The sequence below is a fragment of the Hippocampus zosterae genome, chromosome 9 (assembly GCF_025434085.1).
Source record: "Hippocampus zosterae strain Florida chromosome 9, ASM2543408v3, whole genome shotgun sequence".
In the NCBI taxonomy this organism is placed as follows: Eukaryota; Metazoa; Chordata; class Actinopteri; order Syngnathiformes; family Syngnathidae; genus Hippocampus; species Hippocampus zosterae.
In genome coordinates this window covers 17,325,438-17,344,061 of record NC_067459.1, presented here as the reverse complement: position 1 = coordinate 17,344,061, position 18,624 = coordinate 17,325,438, and the positions used below count along the sequence as shown (strand labels likewise).

The window sequence follows — 18,624 nt, the reverse complement described above, 5'->3', positions numbered from 1 at the left end:
GTTAAGATTATTACTATTTGTCCAAATACTCATATTAATAATAATCATCATCATTGCACAAGTGGAGAAACAGCCGGCTTTAGGGTGCACAACTACCAGAAATTCGATCTTTCATCATTTCCAGTTTAATTTCAGTGAGGTAACAGAATAGAAAGTTAACAAGAGCGCTCAAAGTTTACAGACAACAAAGTTCACGACCGCAGTGAGAGAAAGTGATTTTCGATAATCACTGATTGAGTGGGCGCTGTAACTCAAGACTATATTGCCCAATGAAAGGTGGTTCGGTTTTCTTACAAATGCGGGGCTGCTGTTTACACGGGTCACCTCATCACATGCTGCCAAGCTGAAGTTCTGTAGCAACAAGAGGCATCATGCGGCTCCGGTGTCTGCTGACGGCTAATTAACGTTCACACAATTCGTCTCCGTTGGTGCGGCTGCTTTGCTGTTTATCATAAAGAGCACAGATGTCACGTGCTTTCCTGTGACAAGATGAAATGTCCACGGCGCAGAGACAGCTACGTGAGCAGGCCGGGACGCGCGTAATGGAAGAAGCGCGCCTCACACTGTGATAGCAAGGTGAGGTTATCTTTGGCGCAATCGCCATGAATATGAATCAGCTCTCACTTGACAGATTAAAGAAGTCCGCATAGGCAGGGAACTCGAATCACATGGCTTGACTCGAGTCGAAATTAAGTCTCCAATTGGTAGAAGACTTACTGGGGAGTTGAAATTGGTGACCAGGTTATCAAATTGGTGACCAGGTTATCAGTTTAGCTGCGATTCCAAATAATACAATTTTGAAGACCAACATTTTCTAATAAAAATAAGCAATAGCTTTCAAACCACATTGGGCCTTTTCCTCGACTTTGGTTCAGAAATGGCCATAAATGCAGTGGCAATTAATTACATAATACGAAGAGGCAATTAGCAAGCTTATACAGATCACATTAGTTACCGGTAAGTTGGCCTGCTCAATGTCAAGCTGGTACAACACAACAAACAGTGCAGCTCAACTTCCGTTCAGGAGATGATCTCATTGCTAGCCATATGTAACAAAAAATAATCATTAAAAAAAGGCTAGCCGTATGCAATGAATACATAAATAAAATAAAATAAAAATATGCAACTTTGTTATTCAACCTCTCCTGGGATCATCTGATGGAGTCAAAGTAAAATAAATAAAACATTTTTTATTATTCTTTATTTTGGGGGGTGGGGCAGTAATTCACCCTGTTCAAACCAATTGTTAATTTCATCACAAAGTCATAACATTCTCGCAAAAGAAATGACTATTGATGATATGACTGGCTTTGTGCTCATTACTACTGTGTTGTGTTATAGACAAGTCAAATGAACTGAACTGGTCTCAGCATGCTGAGACCCGCCACACTCACTGTCGCTATGACAACCAATTCACCATGTTGTAGTTACAGTTCTGTCTTAATGAGGGTCTGACAGTGTCCATTCTGCATCTCTTCTTTCTCTCCTGCTAATGCTTCACATTAGTGTGTGTGTGTGTGTGTGTTTGTGTTTGTTGAATGCTCCTGTATTAAGCAATGATTAGAGACCAGTGAGGCACCCGCAGCCAGATGGTGATGAACTGCACTCCAATCAGAGCTTTCTAACGAGCAGTCGCAACATGCAAGAACAAAAGTGGTCGCTCTAAAAGCTTTCCGCTGCGTCTCCTCTGCAGAGAGGCAGACGGCAAATAATTTAGGATCATTTGTTTGAAAAAAATAAAATAAAATAGCAGAGGTATCAACCACTCAGACATACAAGCCAACAAAATTGTCGGCTGCGTTTTTTATGCTTTCAATTTCTCTTTCAACAGACTGTAAGTCGCAGGTGTGTAATTTATGAAATAAAACTCCATCACAAATATAAATGCTAGTGAAACAAAATAGGTCAACAGAATGGAGTGAATCCATCTTCGTGGTTGCTTCCACTTGTTGGTTGGCAGAATTAAATATTGACTGCCAAAAGGCCAGTGACTGAAAATCTGTGACAAACATGTGGAACATGTGTTATGGTCCGTCGCTGGTCCCTGTGGGGCACTTGCCCTTTGCCCTTCATGCAGTCATCGCTGATCAGAGTCAAAAGAAAATAGCCAAGAACATAACGTCTTTCCTGCCTCGCTTCACTATTTCTTGGCATGGTGAATATAGTACACGAGTCAAATCCACTGTAGGAATATCCCTTTCCATACGAACACGTACTATGTCGAGTGTAAAATGAAACCATCTATTTATTATCTTGCTGAAGTAAAAAAAAAAACAAACAAAAAAATAAAAAACTGCTGTGTTCTCAAGCCCACTCCTGAATGATTCAGTAGGAGTGGAAGGGCAGGCCGAGGAACCCGCCTGACCACCGAGGACATCTTCTCTCATGTGTGTGTGTGCGTGCGCATGTGTGAGAGTACATTGTGTCTTCACCATCAATGTCACACCACTGTATCGCTGCACGTCCAGATCATTGCTGCACAAGTGAGTGGCCGGCCCTGGAGGCCACTGCACTCTGAGGAAGCCCGCGTGGTGAAGTGAGGTCACTGATGCACAATGCAGAGAGACACAGCATAGCGATGAATGTATGCAGCTGAGGTGCAGAGCCACACAAAGACATAATAGAGTGATTTTCTTTTCATGACACACCTCAATGAAACAGTATTTTCGCCCAAATAACTTCCAATGAAATGCGCACGTAAGACAAGAGCAGGTGAGAGGGATCTGACCTTTAAAGACGGCCGATCATTGTGAGCTGGCAGGAACACAAATCAAAAGCAAAATGGTGCAGGCTGAACTCACTAAAACGTATATGACGCCTCAAATTTGAGTGGACATTTTGATATGGACTAAGTCACTGACCATACGCTGTCTGTAACGATGCATGGACACGATGACAGAGTGTCACATTTTCTTTTCTAAAATGCTGTCCACTGCAGTACACATGGGAACATTACCACACACAATATGACTGAATGATGGCCTTATTTTGAAGGTGATGTGAAATCTAACAAACAAATCGTATTTTCCCCAAAGAACTTTTTGACCGTAATTCTGAAAGGTACGTTTGGTGCAAGGAAGCAAGAAAAATAAAATGTCAGAAAAGCCTACTAGAACACCTGCAATGTATTTGGGGGGTGAACCAGAGGCATAATAAATGGTAGCAGGTGTGTGCTGGCTCCCATTTTACTTGAATTTGAACGTGATTGGTGAATTCAGAACACAGCCAAATTGTGCTTATAAAAGTGAGGGCGCATATGTTGGCATAAATAACACAAACAAAGAGAGGTTCACATGTTACATATAAGCCAGCATACATAACATGCACCCTTCTCATGGGGAGGCTGCGGTGTAGCACAGCTGATAGTTTCCATGGCAATGGGAGGTTGTTTAGCATTTGCCAACGAAGTGCAGCAGCAAAGCATTCACAGAAACGGGGCACAGGCAGTTACAGAAGGCGGTGACAAGTGAAGCACTCGCAGAGGAGATACCGTGGTGACACACACACACACACACACTCGCACGAACACTCGTCGGTGCAATTTCCTCTAGCTTCAGGGAGCCAATTTAGCATTTGGACTTGTCAGTTTCTAAATGTCTCGTCTGTCAAATTGCCTCCTATTCTCTGTTTGAGGCCCACTTTTACCCCTTTTACAGTCGAATAACCCGGTTTAGGTTTTTTTTATTTTTGACACCTTGGAGCATAGTAGCAGGGGAAGACTTGAAAAGTACTTTCATGTAACTTAGTCCAGTTTGAACTATAAATACTGCACTTCAGTTTTATCTTTTGTTTTGAATTTTGGATTGTTTCTGATGGCTCACACACACACACAGTGTCTTTTATTGGAGAGATGCACACCGCTTACAAGCACAAACTGATGGAAATGGCATGATTAATATGGATTTGATTTCATGATGAAATAATGGATACACAGGCAGTTTCACTGTTAGTAAATGGGGATTTCCACAACACTAAATAACAACTGAGACTTAAAGAGCTTTTGATATTTAAAAAAATGCTTTGTCAGCATTCGGCGTGACAGGTTGGGTGGTTGAAAGATGAATAAAAAATTTATTGGCAGATGAACAGAGTGCGCCCACTCTGCAGTCTTTTCCAGCTAAAGTGCTGAGCTCCAGTGTGGAATGATCAAACATGCCAGTTGTATAAAGTGGGAATGACACCGGCAGTAATTTGCAGGTGGAACAAAACCCTAAATTACCTCAGGGGAGAGTTGAACAGTCGGACATAATCATCTGCGTCCGGAAAAAGAAGCAGCGAGAAGGACATTTGCTCTTAGAAGAATTTAATATAGTGCAATTTCATTGTGCCAGGGCTAAATATACAGTTGTCTAATAATAATAATGAGTCAGTTTGCCAAGCATCACATGCAAGTACAGAAGCCGCCATGATGAGAACCATAGAAACAATGAAACACATGCCAGGCTGTGCACAGTGCTTCTATCCATTCATCCATACACTGTAAACCGGCTGACAGTTAAGCACGTCTGCAGCCAATCGCTGCCATACATGGACACACTCACCACATTGGAATACATGCCACGAGAACCTTGCTCGAGACCACAATGTTCTCCTCAAGCCGACATGTGGCCATAAAAAAACAAACCGCCCTACCCCCCAAAAAATTTTATATACAGTATATGATCTGGAGAAATAATCCAAGCAATCCTGTTGATTTTAACTTTTCTCAAATAGCGGACTTACCCTAAAGAGATTCCGGATATGACTGGGAACAATCATATGTTTTTATGACCAGGAGAAAAAAAAAATCCAAATAATTCTATTCATCTACTTTGCTGCACCTGCAAATGGGACTGTACTTTCTCAAATACGTCGTGGATTCCACTCAAACAGGTGCCTTACCCCTAATAGGTAACTGATGCTCTCCACAATGAAGAGGCCATGCTTAAGTGTGTCATGACCAGGAAAAAGCATCCAAGAAATTCCTCAATTCTGAAACATGCCTTATCACTAACAAACTGCAGAGAGTCTCTATCAACAAGAAGCCAAATTATGAAAATAAATTAAACAGTGTGTACTCTTGTTTGTAGCTAAATTACCATTTCAGATCCTAAATAGTTTCACAATGAGCTTCTTTTCATGTTGGCCCTACAATAATTCAACGTTGATTTGTTGAGCCACTGAGCGGCCCCTGCGCTCATTTTTCCGAAAAGAAGCAGTGTGAGCGCTTTTTGGTGCTGTTTATTTTCTTGTGACTAATCCTTCTCTCCCGTAAGCAAGTACATCTGCTGTCCTTCCTCGTGATAAATTGAAGAGCAGCAGAGAGAGAGAAATGTTCTTTCCCCACATTGAGCCTCAGCAGCATGATATGTGCCTGCGCCTTGCTGTTCTGCTGCTGCAACCCCACATGTGGATGTCAGAGCTGGCACACTAATCAAAGGAGATTTCTGCTCAATAATCCCACCGCTTGTGTGGCCTCCTGTATTGTAACACTCCATTCTCCCAAGTAGGAAACACGCATGTCTGTAGAAACTTTCAAATCTCAATTAGAGAATCATTCTGACACGCTAACATTTGGTTAAGCCACAAATGATATGCCACTAGTCTTTTTCCGTGCATTACATCTGGATTTTGGCCTGTTTTCCTGCCACTTCTCCTCTTTTTTCTTTGGTGGTATGCCATGCGATTTTGCTTGTATCAAATAAAGGTTGCCAAATATTGACCGCATGACCAGTAAGTCGATATCTATGTTCAAATCTGTCAACAAAAGATGAACTAACATTGACCATTAGCATTTTGTGTACCATTTATTCAAGGTGAGCTATGACGCAACAATTTCCATAACCACTTTTCAATTTAAATCCAAGTGTGTGAAATCGTAAATAGAAGGAATAAATGAAGATCCCTACAGACTTGGCCCCGCTTTATTGAGAGAGGCAATATTCCCAAGCGATAGCGCCCGAGGATTTCTGTCTGGTACTGAATGTGATCCATGCTGAATCTTGATTGAAAGATAGTAATGAGCAAATGTCCCAGCTGTCAAAGGCCTGTCGTGCTTCAAACCAACTGAGATCATCAAAAAGGCTTACATTCTGTTGGACAAATGCTCTGAATTGGACAAGGAACTTATCTTTGTTAGTTATCTTTCACACGCATGCAGAAGCAACCTACTCCCATGGCAGGCATGTCAAGAGAGCTGTCAAGCTGTTTTCTCATGAGACCATTGCACGGCTACCCTTCCCAAACTATCCCACCTGAGATGCCTACAGAGGCACGTGTGTGTGGACGCGAGAGAGTCAAATTTCCCACAGACTGAGAAGTTACCCTTTCAATGTGCATCATTGAGCTCACTTTACAAACGATCCGGTCTCAGATTGTGTTCCCACGCTGAAAGACGGAGCTCGAGAAGCTGACGTCATCACACGAACCGATATGAATCGATGATACCTTTTCAGCAGCTTTAAATGCCTCTTTACTATTATTCTCCTCTACTGGTGCCCGCTTAGAGTAAAGCCAACATACCTATTATCTCAGTGGCCTATATCTCAAAGCAGACAGAGGAAAGGTGACGCGCTGACGTCTGGTGGGCGGTGGCAAAGCGGAAATGAGAGCAGCGGGAGGCCTTTGACAGGGGGAGAAGAGATGCTCCTGTCTGGAGATTAGTGTGAACTTGATTGAAATTCTCTCAATCTCACTCGCTCTGCGCTGTCAGAACTGTTAGTGCCACAGTATGGCACTTGATTAGGTACACCTGCACAATCCACAGAGATCCAGTAGAAGTGTTGTATCCCCAAAAAATCTGAGTAAGAATAGCACTGAGTGGAATCTAGACCTCTGCCATGTGGAGTGCTATATTCTCTTTTAGTAGTTTGAGAGTGAGCACCCTAGCAAAAAAATAAAATAAAGCAAGAGATCAAAGTTAGCTGCTACACAAAAAACATTGCATACAAGGACACTTGAGATACAATTTTAATTCATTCCATTTACTGCAAATCATCGTTGCCCAATGCAATGAATGCAAATGCCAATAATCCGTTCCAGCCCTACCCACCCCACCGAAAAAAAACAACAACAATAAGGAATGTAGCACTCCTAACATATTGTACTTTATAAAGTGGCAACATAGCTGAGTTAAAAATGCAGAGTCAACATGAACTACAAGCCAGAAGAAACGTAAACAAATCAAGTTAAAATTGTTATATTTTTGTTGATTGAAGCAAATTCTGACAACCCAGAAGAGCTTCTCTTTTCCCCTACTTTACGTCTCACTCATACTGGATATACTGTACGATTCTTTTTATCCATGTCGAGGATATTATCTATTCTCATTTTGAGCCAAGCGGTCTACTTAATTCGCAGCTGCAGCTGATGTGTAACATTTCTGCTGACTCTTTGGTGGTAAAATGTGTGCTTCTGAGAAACTTCAGAAGTCCATTTGCTGCGTTCCATCAAGAGAAGTGCAAATGGCCGTTAGATGAAAGCTCAGCAGCACTTCAGGAACAACGGAAGCAACCCCGGGAAGAACTTTTTAGCTATACTGAACACTACTCTCTAACCGCAGGCCTAAAATGCCGCATAGATGCCAAGACATTATGTACGCCTGCTTAATGCAGTACTGAAGTTGTGTTATTAAATGTGTCCTTTATGAAAATGATTTAGTGAAGTATTGATATCACTGGAGAGTGCACTCGATCATACCGAAAATCATTTTGATAACATTTTGAACAGAAGTAATTGTTTTGTTTTTTTACCTCATGGCCAAAAACCATGTTTTTGTGCTGGGATATTTTGGCTACCTCATTTAGCGCCACGAGCGGCTCAAAATATTACTCATTCAAAAAAGGTTCTGGTAGTCATAAAGGATTCATTAAATTCCATCAAAATTAATTTGTCTATTTAAGAATGGCAGGGGAGAACGAGGGTGGGCGTAATAGGCTGTATGTTTGAAAGACAGCTAGAAGCAGGGTAGGAAAAGGCCAGTGTTTGTGTGTGTACACGGGTGAGAAATTGTATTTATTTTTAGAAGGCCCATGGGGAAGAAGTGTTAAGGTAGGGAGTCTGTTTGAACTGCACTTTGTGCCACAATAAGGTGCCTCAGTGGGATGAGCAACATCCTCATCAGCATGGCCAGCTTCATGTCTCATTAAAACAACTTGGCTTCACGGTGAGATTTGAACAGTTTTCCTCCAAAACTCATCAATAATTCACACAATGACAAGAGCGTTCAGTGGACTGCCAAGGCCAAAGAACAATGCCGCATAGTGGTGGATTCCTCCCTTGTAGCTTGGCGGCTAGTGCTAGACTTTATGCAAGAGAAACTGAGCATCCCCAAACTTGATTTTTCTTTCTAAATACATTTAACAAATTCTACTTCAACTCATCTTATTCAATACTGAAGAACTATTCATTAGTTTTGCTCTTGTCTGTAAAAATTGTTGCAGTTTTCACTAAACGCTGTAATTTAAGATAATGCATACTATAGATGCCACAAGATGGTGACAGAGCACAACTTTTGTCTAAATGTTCCTCCTCGACTCAGTTCAAAGTAGTTCTTTGAGACCAAGATGGCATAAGGTGTCATAAAGCACTATTTGTTATATATGACGGGGTGAAATTTGTCTCAAATACGTGAGAATAGGTTTCGCTAGCGTGCGAATTTATGTAACACATACCACGGGCGTTTCACTGCAAACAAACATACAAGCCTCTTGCTTTGTGTTTGTCTTTTCATGCTCTGTCACCATTGATCGACTCACTTTGGCCAAGTTATTCACTTCTTTGGGGAGTCGAAGTCGTGGGCGGACAGGTTGATGCAGAAATCAAACTGAACTCCCCAGTGGTGCTTCCTCTGTATAATTCCTCTCTTTTAGCCCCGCGAACGGCGGCCTGCTTTTTTTTTTTCCCTGAGCTGATGACTAGAGGTGAGGAGACCGGAAGAAGGAAGCTCTAACCTCCCTCCCACTGAAACGGCAAGCGCACGCCATGTAGACCATAGCGTATGTGATGCCACCATCGCTCAAGTGACTCAAGGCGCTATATTGGCAACTAGCGTAACGCGACGCTTGGTTTGATTGAGGCCGTCTAGCGTGTCTGATGTGTGGCGTTGAATGAACGTACTTGTCGGCTGTTCGTCCGTAGGACTTCAGGTATTAGGTTCTGGATCAAGTTCGGAAGGTAATTACTGCTCGGTCTGACGGCTAGCGCGTTCATGTGAATGGGGACACTTAATCAAAGAGCAGCGTTTGTTAAAGCATATCTTCGTATGAAGGGACGTTCATAAGTAGAGGTACCACTGTATAATTTTTTTTGGTTTCATTTTTACACTACTGCAATAGTTCCATGGCCATGGTCATTTTTGGACCAAAATGGATACATTTCGGTTTGGTCGTGCAGAGTATGAGTTTTCAAATGTAAAATAAGTGTTGTGACTCATGAATGTTGGGAAACACAAGTGCATACAGACTGAGACAAGAAGCAAGTGTTTGAGTGAGTGAGTAGTTCCTGTCTGTCATCCATCGAGACATTTCAATTGAAGTGAGCACATCGTTCCGAGAGAGGATGTTGCCAGGACGAAGGGCAAGTGGAGGCAGCTCCGGTGTCTTCTCCCAGACACACAACCCCCCACACCCCCCCCAAAAAAATGAAACACCACCACTCTTTGACTTTCCCAGTGGCAGAATTCATGTGTGAGGCAATGCCTTGGCTGAGTAAACATGTTCAAGCTTTTGTTCTGTCATTGACTGATGACAAGCTCCTGTCCAAGTTTTGGGAAGGACTCCAAAGAATGTCACACAGTCACTCAGTGAAAGATTTGGAATGGGTGGACTGCAATAGAACGTCTTTGTGAAAATGAACTTTTCAACCTCAGACTGCAGAGTGACGCAAACATTCCTTATCGTGCAATCGCTTTTGCGGACCGGGTGGAAACCCCCGCTTTCCACTGACCACTTGTCACCCTACATCTCCCTGAGTGATGCTCTATCCCTGACGGGCCAGGCTAAATAATGAATGAAGTTGCACAGCGCAGCGCAGCAGCCGTGGCTTTCGTCCCCTCGTCTTATTTGACACCTTCACCTTTTTAAATGCCAGCCGCCTGAACTCACAGGCGCAACAACGTGTGTGCACGAGAGGTAAAGTCAGATAAGACATCCCGCTCAAAGTAAAGCACGGCTTTCTTGTCTGTCAAAAACAGACATTTGCTGGGAAAGGTATGCTTTTCCGCCTGTGTGTGTGTGTGTGTGGGGGGGGGGGGTTGTCCTAGCTGCCTCATATGATAAGGTATTGTATTGTTTATACATCACCACTCTCCATAGGAAGCGCGGAACAAACGCAGGTTCAGACGGGTAACAGTTGCCAAATTGTAGCTCGTACAATAATGCTCCAAATACAGCTTCTTTAAAAGTCATTCAGAGGGCAAGGATATTTGCGAGCTTGTAATGACTTGGGAGTGAGAGGTCACCAGCCATTTGTAGAAACCAACCAACCAACAACAATTACACTGCAATCTACACTTTAAAAAAAAAAAATATGGTCGTCGTAGGACGACGGATGATCAAGACTGCTGCCAACAAAGTAATCGACGTAACTGTGTCATCTTCCAGAGTAGCACTTGATGGTGTGTGTGGGTGTGTTTATTGATGTGCAGTCGCTCTTCCTGAAGTGACTTTCCATTCGTGTGTTTCTTCACGCTGATCAAACGCCATCAAAGGCATGCTTGCAATCAATAATGCTAATGTCTCTGGTTAGTGCACAGCTCCATTAGCCTGCGCGTTTGCCAATACGCACTGCTGATTGCTTTCAGTTGCAGCCACACAACTATGATGAGAAGAAAAGCAGGGCTAAAAAAAAAGGCTGCCCTTAAATTCCACAATGTGGAAAGACGAGTGCTTGACACAACGTATTTTGGGTTTACGCTGCAGCTGGCCTAAAATTTAAAGCGTTGGGAATTACCCAATTCTTTTTGTGTGTCTCTCAATGGTCACTCTCTGGATTCGATCTTAATTATATTTTTAAAGCAAATGTATAATTATTGATATAATCCATTCATACATCCATCGTTCCATTTTCAAATCAGTTTATCCTCACAAGGGTTGCAGGATGTGCTGGAGCCTATCCCAGCTGTTTTCAGGCATTAGGCGTGGTAAACCCGGAACTGGTTGCCAGCCAATCGCAGGGCACACTTTGATGGACAACCATCCGCGCTCACACTCACACCTAGGGACAAATTTAGTGTTTAATCAGCCTGTCGTGCATGTTTTTGGAATGTGGGAAGAAACTGGAGTACCCGGAGAAAACCCACGCAGGGACGGGGAGAACATGCAAACTCCACACAGGAAGGCCGAAGCCAAAATCGAACCCACGACCTCTGCACTGTGCTGCCGAGATGTTAACATGTTGACCACCGGGCCACCCATTATTATTATCCATCCATTTTCTGATCCACTTAATCCTCATAAGGGTCGCGGGGCATGCCGGAGCCTATCCCAGCCGTCTTCAGGCAATAGGCGGGAGCCACCCTGAACCGGTTGCCAGCCAATCGCAGGGCACAAACATCCACGCTTACACTCACACGTCGAGACAATTCAGAGTGTTCAATCAGCCTGCCATGCATGATTTTGGAATGTGGGAGGAAACCAGAGTACCCAGAGAAAACCCACGCAGGGATGGGGAGAACATGCAAATTCCACACAGGAAGGCCGAAGCCGGAATCGAACCATTGACCTCTGCACCGTGAGGCCGATGTGCTAACCAGTCCCCCACAGGCTGCCCATAATTATTATTAGTACTCATAGTAGTAGTAGTAATAGTAGTTATAATTAATTTTCCCCTTGTCCACCATGGTCATTTTATGAAATGCTCATCCCTCCCGCGGAGAGGTGAAATATCGACGAGTTTACTTGAGTTATAAGACAAGGAGAAGGAGAAAGAGAAAGAGCGAGGCCTCACGTCTTACTTTTCACAACTGTGTAAATAAAGGTGGCTGGGCGAAACACATGGCCCAGCCACCAGGCTGGGAGTCGGTGGTACGCCATTGATTGATGCTATTTCAAGGCACGCGATGGTGTCGCCCGGCAACCCGCTCACAAAGCACACCCTGTTGGCTTGTCCCATGCTTTCTTATTAACAGTGGAAGCTAGCGAGAGGAAGCGCTTTGCTGTATTACTCACGGCCACAGAGACTGTGCAGTTACACTGGGATCTCTGTGACACAGCCCTACATGAGATGGTGCTCATGTTTGAAGTCACACATCCGAGAGGCACGCTAATGGCCTTACCAATTGATGCCTTCGCCATTGATTTCTCCCCCCATTCTTGTCAAAAAGGGTTCACGCACCCAAAGGGCCTCACGGACCGAACGGGCAGCAACAAACAGCACGCAGTGTTTTTTTTTTCAAACACATCTCAGACTACACAATGTACAAAGTGCTCAAAGTGCAGTCAATCGGGCATATATGATGTGCGGTGAGAAGTGCAGGAAACTGCCCTGCAGTCTTGGCTGACTCGCTGATGGGAGAAGCTTCTCAGGCAATTAGCAGAACGAGCCTGGCTAACGTGAAGAATGCCAGTTTTTAGAGCTTGCGATCTTGTTCCAGTCCAAAGATTGTGAGGTGAAAGGGGAGCGCTGTTAGGCTTCCAGGAGACATGAATTGTTAATCCTTCAAAAAAAGTTCCAAAAGTCTCACTAAACTCTACTTTAGATTTTGCAACAAAGTGCAATTAAGACACAAGGATTTGTTTCTAAATATATTATGCTCGAAAACATGCAAAGACAGAGACCTCAATTCATTCATTTTCCACACATTCAATATTTTTTCATCAGTTCAGTTTTCCTGATTTTTTTGGGGGTGTGGCAAAGACGGAACAAAATATGTCACTAAGTATGAGTCGAACCTCCCCCACTACATAAGAACTTGAGCTTCTTTGTTCGCATCAGCAGTTAACATGAAGTCAAAACTTGTATTCATGATTTCTATAATTGCAACATCACAGTGGTGGTATTAAGAAGCGGATTCAGATCCAGGAATCAAAAGCACGGCTTGCACCTAAAGTCATTACAGGCAGCACAACTGACTGATGTTAGGTTATACCAGGCACTCTTCTATCTTTCATTCAGATGACTATTCACCAATCATGACAGGAAGCGCCTCTGATAGTGGTGATGTGAGTAATTTCTTCGGTGACCACAATACAGGACATGTCGATCATGACTGGAAACAAAAATTGGTGGCTATTTTGAATTCATGTGCAGTCATTGAAACGGTAATCCATGGCTTTGTTACATCTCGGCTGGATTAGTGTCATGCACTCTTTTTGGGAGTCAGACAGTCCTCCCTCAAGCGTGTTCAGTTGGTCCGAAATGCTGCAGCTTGGCTCTGAACTGAAGCTCGTAGGAGGGAGCACATACCACCTATTCTGACCTCCTTTCAAGACGCTACAAGGACGAAGTTGATCAAGCTTTTGTTAAACGATAGGCAAGTCTCTTCTCTGTCCATGTTTAAAAGACATTTTTAACCTTTGGTTTTTGAGTCAGCATGCGACGCTGCGTTTAAAAAAAAAAGTTTAATTGTGTTTATTTGTTTATATGGGATTCATTTATTGTTTTAACTTTCTTTGTTTTAATATGTCCGATTTTGACTTTTTGTACAGCACTTTCTATGCAACTGTGGTTGTTTTAAAGTGCTCTGTAAACAAAATTGAGTTGAGTCATTGGCTGGACAACATGACAGTCATTGCAGGGAAAGAAAAAAACGAAGGGTAGATGATAGTAGTCTTTCAGCGAGCTATGATTAGCTGGGCTATACGTCACTTACTTCAGGCACCACCACAGACCACACATTCTTCATGCAAGTAAAAGTCAATCGTTTACAGGTCATTCATTACCTCAGTTCCAATTTATTTGTTTGGATGTGTTGTGTTTTTTACAAACAAATATGAGTGCATAAAAGACATCTATCAGGAAGACTGAGTGAACTTGAGTGGCTATGGCTATAAGTTCAAAAGTTCAAGAAATAGTCGATCATTTGACCGCAGGACATTTGTTGTTCTTACTCAAAGGCTCTAAGTGTATTCAGACTTCCAACGAAACTTGATCACCCTCACATGCGTACCAAGTGTTCTTTGTCATGAATAACACAGTGAACAGCTAACACAGCAGAGTAATGTTCTTTTCCGTTCAGTGTCCGATGGAGAAAAATGCCCATTCGGAGCCTGTACTTGCATCCAGAAGTGAGTTTTGGGATGGTGTTCGTTTCGAGGGAGCAATCAAACAAGACATGCTCAGTCCCAAGGATTCCGTATCTGTCTCACCGCTCAGAAATAAAGTAATAATATCAGACACTTAGCATGTACAGTACCGCATCAACAAGATGATCTTTTATTGATGCAGTGATTACCTGCAAGTTTTCTTGAGGCCCATATTGTTTGTTGAATTATTTAGCGGGCGGGTCCACGGTGGATCAGCAAACTCAAGTGGGCGTAAAACGATTCAATAACGCCTCAACACTTCAAAGCTGGAAGTCATGCGACCATGCACGTTGTCCTTTGATGCTGCTTTGGTGTGAGAATGGCACGTCTAAGCGAGAGCGCTTCTGTCAGTTTATATACTGTGCTGTATCGGTTTGAGGAGACACGTGGGATTACATACATTCTGCATCGCACAGTCCTTCTCTTCCTGGCATTAAGTGAGGCCTTATTAATGGGCAATTAAAATTTCATCAGCGCTGAAAAATAAATGAGGCAGAATCAGTGCTTGGGAACAAGCCGTTTCAACATTGCAACACTTCAATTAAATAATATCACCTTTATGGGCCACTGGGTCACCTCAGTTTAACAGTTTTTTTAATCCTAACTGGAAAATAAAATCTGAGACCATGGCCCCACTCGGCTCATTAAGCATGTCATGAGCTACATGAACTGCGGATTCACAATGCAAACATTTCTATGAAACAAGACAAAGAATATTCGGTCACGCTCCCTGGCTTTTTGTTAGAAATCTTTGTGAATGGCAGCAGTGCAAATATGCCAGCATGTATTTACTTGGGTAGTGCCACTGGAATCGAGCTAGTTTTGAAAAGACACCTGAGCAAAGCAATAAGAGAGACCCAATTATGAGGAACAATACACTGATACAAAAGACTGAAAGCACTTTCACTGGAACAAAATTATTTATGAATGAATATATGGAGTTTATATACAGATACACACACTGTACGCATCAATGAATAATCTACCTCCACGAGGTAAACTTTCATTGTCTTCTCCTTCAGACTAAAAGCTGAAATGACAAGTGGTCATTGCTGTCAAACCTGTAAATTGAGGGGTTTGTAGTTTTAGAATGGATGGCACTACGTTAAGAATGGGCAAAAGGACAGATGGATATCGTTTGAACACAGCTTTATTTGACAACGTCCGTGCCGCAGTACGAATGAAAACACTACCTCCGGCAACTCGGAACAAACACTTCCTGCTTTCCTTCAGCCAATCAGACGCTAGCAACATAAAAATGTTTAAGCAATTATTAAACAGAATATAATACAGGTACCCTTAACGTGAGAGAATATAATGCTCAAACATAAAATGATAATAATTAATAATTTAACATAAGCGTACAAACTGTTGTCTGTCTTTTTCACTCAAAAATCTCCAAACAGGCTTCACAGTTAGCATCTCACTATTAGCACTCTCCTTGGCAAAGCAAGCTAACTCGTGTTCATGTCGTGTCATTTCACTAAACTGACACAAAACACCTGTGCTAATAATTACAAGTCTGCTCTGTAACTAAAATTGAAAACCTCTCCGGGGAGATCTGAGGAACAGCAAGTGTCTCTGATGTAATCTGATCTATTTAAGAAATCATAATTAGGAGCTATTCAAGGTCAGGGATGGAGCAGGTTATCTGGCTAGATGAGCTGGATAAATTATGCAGGAAGCTCAGTCCGCGGAGGTGTTTGAAGCTTCCTTTCGTCTTGTTTTGACCACGGTGTCTTGTTTCGGGAATGCTGAGAAGCCCCGCTGCCTTGTCGATATGTTTCAAAATGCGGTGCAGCCAATGATACACCTTCCAACTACCAATCCAAGTTAGACTGTTTAAAAAATAAATAAAATAAATCAAACGCTGACAGCTGACTCGAGGTGTATTGCGCTGAATAAATAAAAACCTTCCTTGGTAAGACTCCCTGCTGAATGTGGAATACAGTAATGAAAAGGCCAACGTCTGTGAACATCCATACTCCCCGAGCCGCCGATGTACTTGTAATCTGCAGCGGGGTATCGTAATGAATCCACATTTAATTGAAAACTGCTTCATATACTCGATTAAGCATAACCGTGTCCATTGAGCCCCAGTGAATCGCTGCAAAGCGTGGGCCGAGAGCGTGTTAATGAGCAGGATGATTGAATAGGGGATAGGAAGGAAGTCGGCGTAATGAAGACATGCGCGTCTATAAATACGTGACATTCAATTAAACAAAAGGTGTCAGTCGCTGCATCGTCAAATGTGATGACAAAACAAGCGTTCATTAATAACACAGAGAGTTGAGAGCACACATGTTGCTAACAAATCCAATAATGAAAAATGATTTTAAAAAAGCTGTTTTACATTCATCTTTAAAAAAAGCACCATTAATAAAAGAGTTTTAATTGACTTCCAAAAGGGGAAGAGAGGCAAGCTGTCTTGCCCTCCCAGGAAAGGACTGCTGGTGGACATTATTGATGATGTTTAGCACAAAATTAGTTCCCAAAGCCCATTTTAAACCGAATAAGTTGCGCCTAGAGGAACATTTTTCACTTTTGAGTGAACCATTTCTTCTTTTTTCTCATTACTTTTCCCTCCTGCAGCTCAAAGGAACAGATGAAAAGCACCAATTGGGGCAAAAGGAATGTCAGACTGTTCGTCAAACCGCAGAGATTTATAGCCTGCAGATGTAAACTGAAATACGCCCCCCCCCCCTTTTTTGTCTTAACATTAGACACCTTCATTTCACAAGACGGAAAATCATCCCTCTCACTAGCCACTTCATTGGATACATCTAATGACATCCCATATACGAAATGATGGCCATTTCCTTGAGGAAGTTACAGAGAGCTCTAATTGCCCCACAGGGATAAATAACGTTTTCTGAATCTGAATCTGAAGAGAAAGTTAATGATCAATATATCAAGTAGACCATTTTGCAGGCCTCGTCCTCCATGGAAACAAAATACAAAGAGTGCGGGTTTGTTGTTCTTGTGTCCACAAACAGTATGGAGCGAACATTTTAGCAAGGATCAAATTCATTGTAGCATGAAAAAAAGGTTTTAGTCACAAACACAGAGCCATTGTCGTTTACTTTCCGAGCTCTGGGGGATCCCATTTGAGAATATTTGCGTTTTGATGAACACAAGTGAAAGGGGAAGAAACCATCCATTAAAAAAAACAAAAACGAAAAAACATAAAAATGATATGTATCCACCATTGTAGAAGCCAATTTTGCTGTTATAGTCACGGAGTGCAGTGCGAAAAGGGACAGAGCTACGCTCATTTCAGGCAACCACTGTTTTCTGGAACCTAAAAGTATCCCTTGGGTTATATTTACTCATTCTTTCTAGCAGCTAAAGCGCTCGAGTTATTCTGCCTGTCCATTTTGAATGGAGCAGGAAACTAACCGGAAGCTAATTGGCTGATCATTGGCAAGAGTGGAAGTGCTTCAGAGTGCCAGTGCATGTAGTCCCTAGATGCCTCCATAAAAAGCTTTACAATCGCTATTAGATGCATCAAGAACTACTTGTGCCTCCAAAAAAAAAAAAAAAAGCTCATCAACTGATTTCAACATAGTTTCTCTGAGCCAAGATGACACAAGATGGTGGCAAAACGCGCGTCTAAATTAAGCTCCTCTAGTCATTTCAATATGGTTTCTCAGCAAAAAAAAAAAAAAAAGCAATTGGTAACGCATGAACATCCAGGGTTTCACTTGACATGAAAAGTGCAATTCTCATGACGATGCTATACAGTTCTACACTATTGCAAACTACCGCGACAACAATAACACTGTGGATCTTGATAGCGCTGTCGTAATAAATTATTATTATTAGTTAGCTGAAGAATACATTTTAAAATTATGCTCCTGGTCTTTAAATCACCGAATGACTTAGATTCGGAATACATAAAAGAAATACTCTTGGAATGTAAATCGGGTTGGGTTTCTGAGGTCAGCAGACACAGGTCAATTTGTGGAGACGAGAGTTCAAAGCAAACACGGTGCATGAGCATTTAGCTGTTATGCTGCACGCAAATGGAATAAAATGCTAACTGAACTGAAGTTAGCCCCAAGTGTAACTGCTTTTAAATCCAGGTTAAAAACTATGCTTTTTTTCTCCCCAGTACCTTATGATTTGGGTCTTTCAGAGCATTTCCATAATGAACTTTTTTCCAAAATTATGCTCTTGCACTGCATGTTCTTTTAATAATTTTACTCAACAACTTTTTACTACTCTCCTTAATTTTAAAATGTCTTAAATTCTTCTATTTTTTTAAATGTCTTCAGTTCATTGGCCTTTAAATGCTGTTTTGTAACTGTGTGAAGCACATTGAGTTAACTTGTGCATGAAATGCGCGATAGAAAAGAAAGCTGCCTTGCCTTGCCGCACAAAAGTGGCATGTGTTGTGTGT

The 18,624-nt window shown here is 42.2% G+C and overlaps 1 protein-coding gene across 1 annotated transcript in view; it reads right to left on the bottom strand.

Moving 5' to 3' along the window:
• LOC127608012 (potassium voltage-gated channel subfamily B member 1-like) overlaps positions 1-18,624 on the bottom strand; it is a 38,786-nt gene that overhangs the window by 16,874 nt on the left and 3,288 nt on the right. The window lies entirely within an intron of this gene.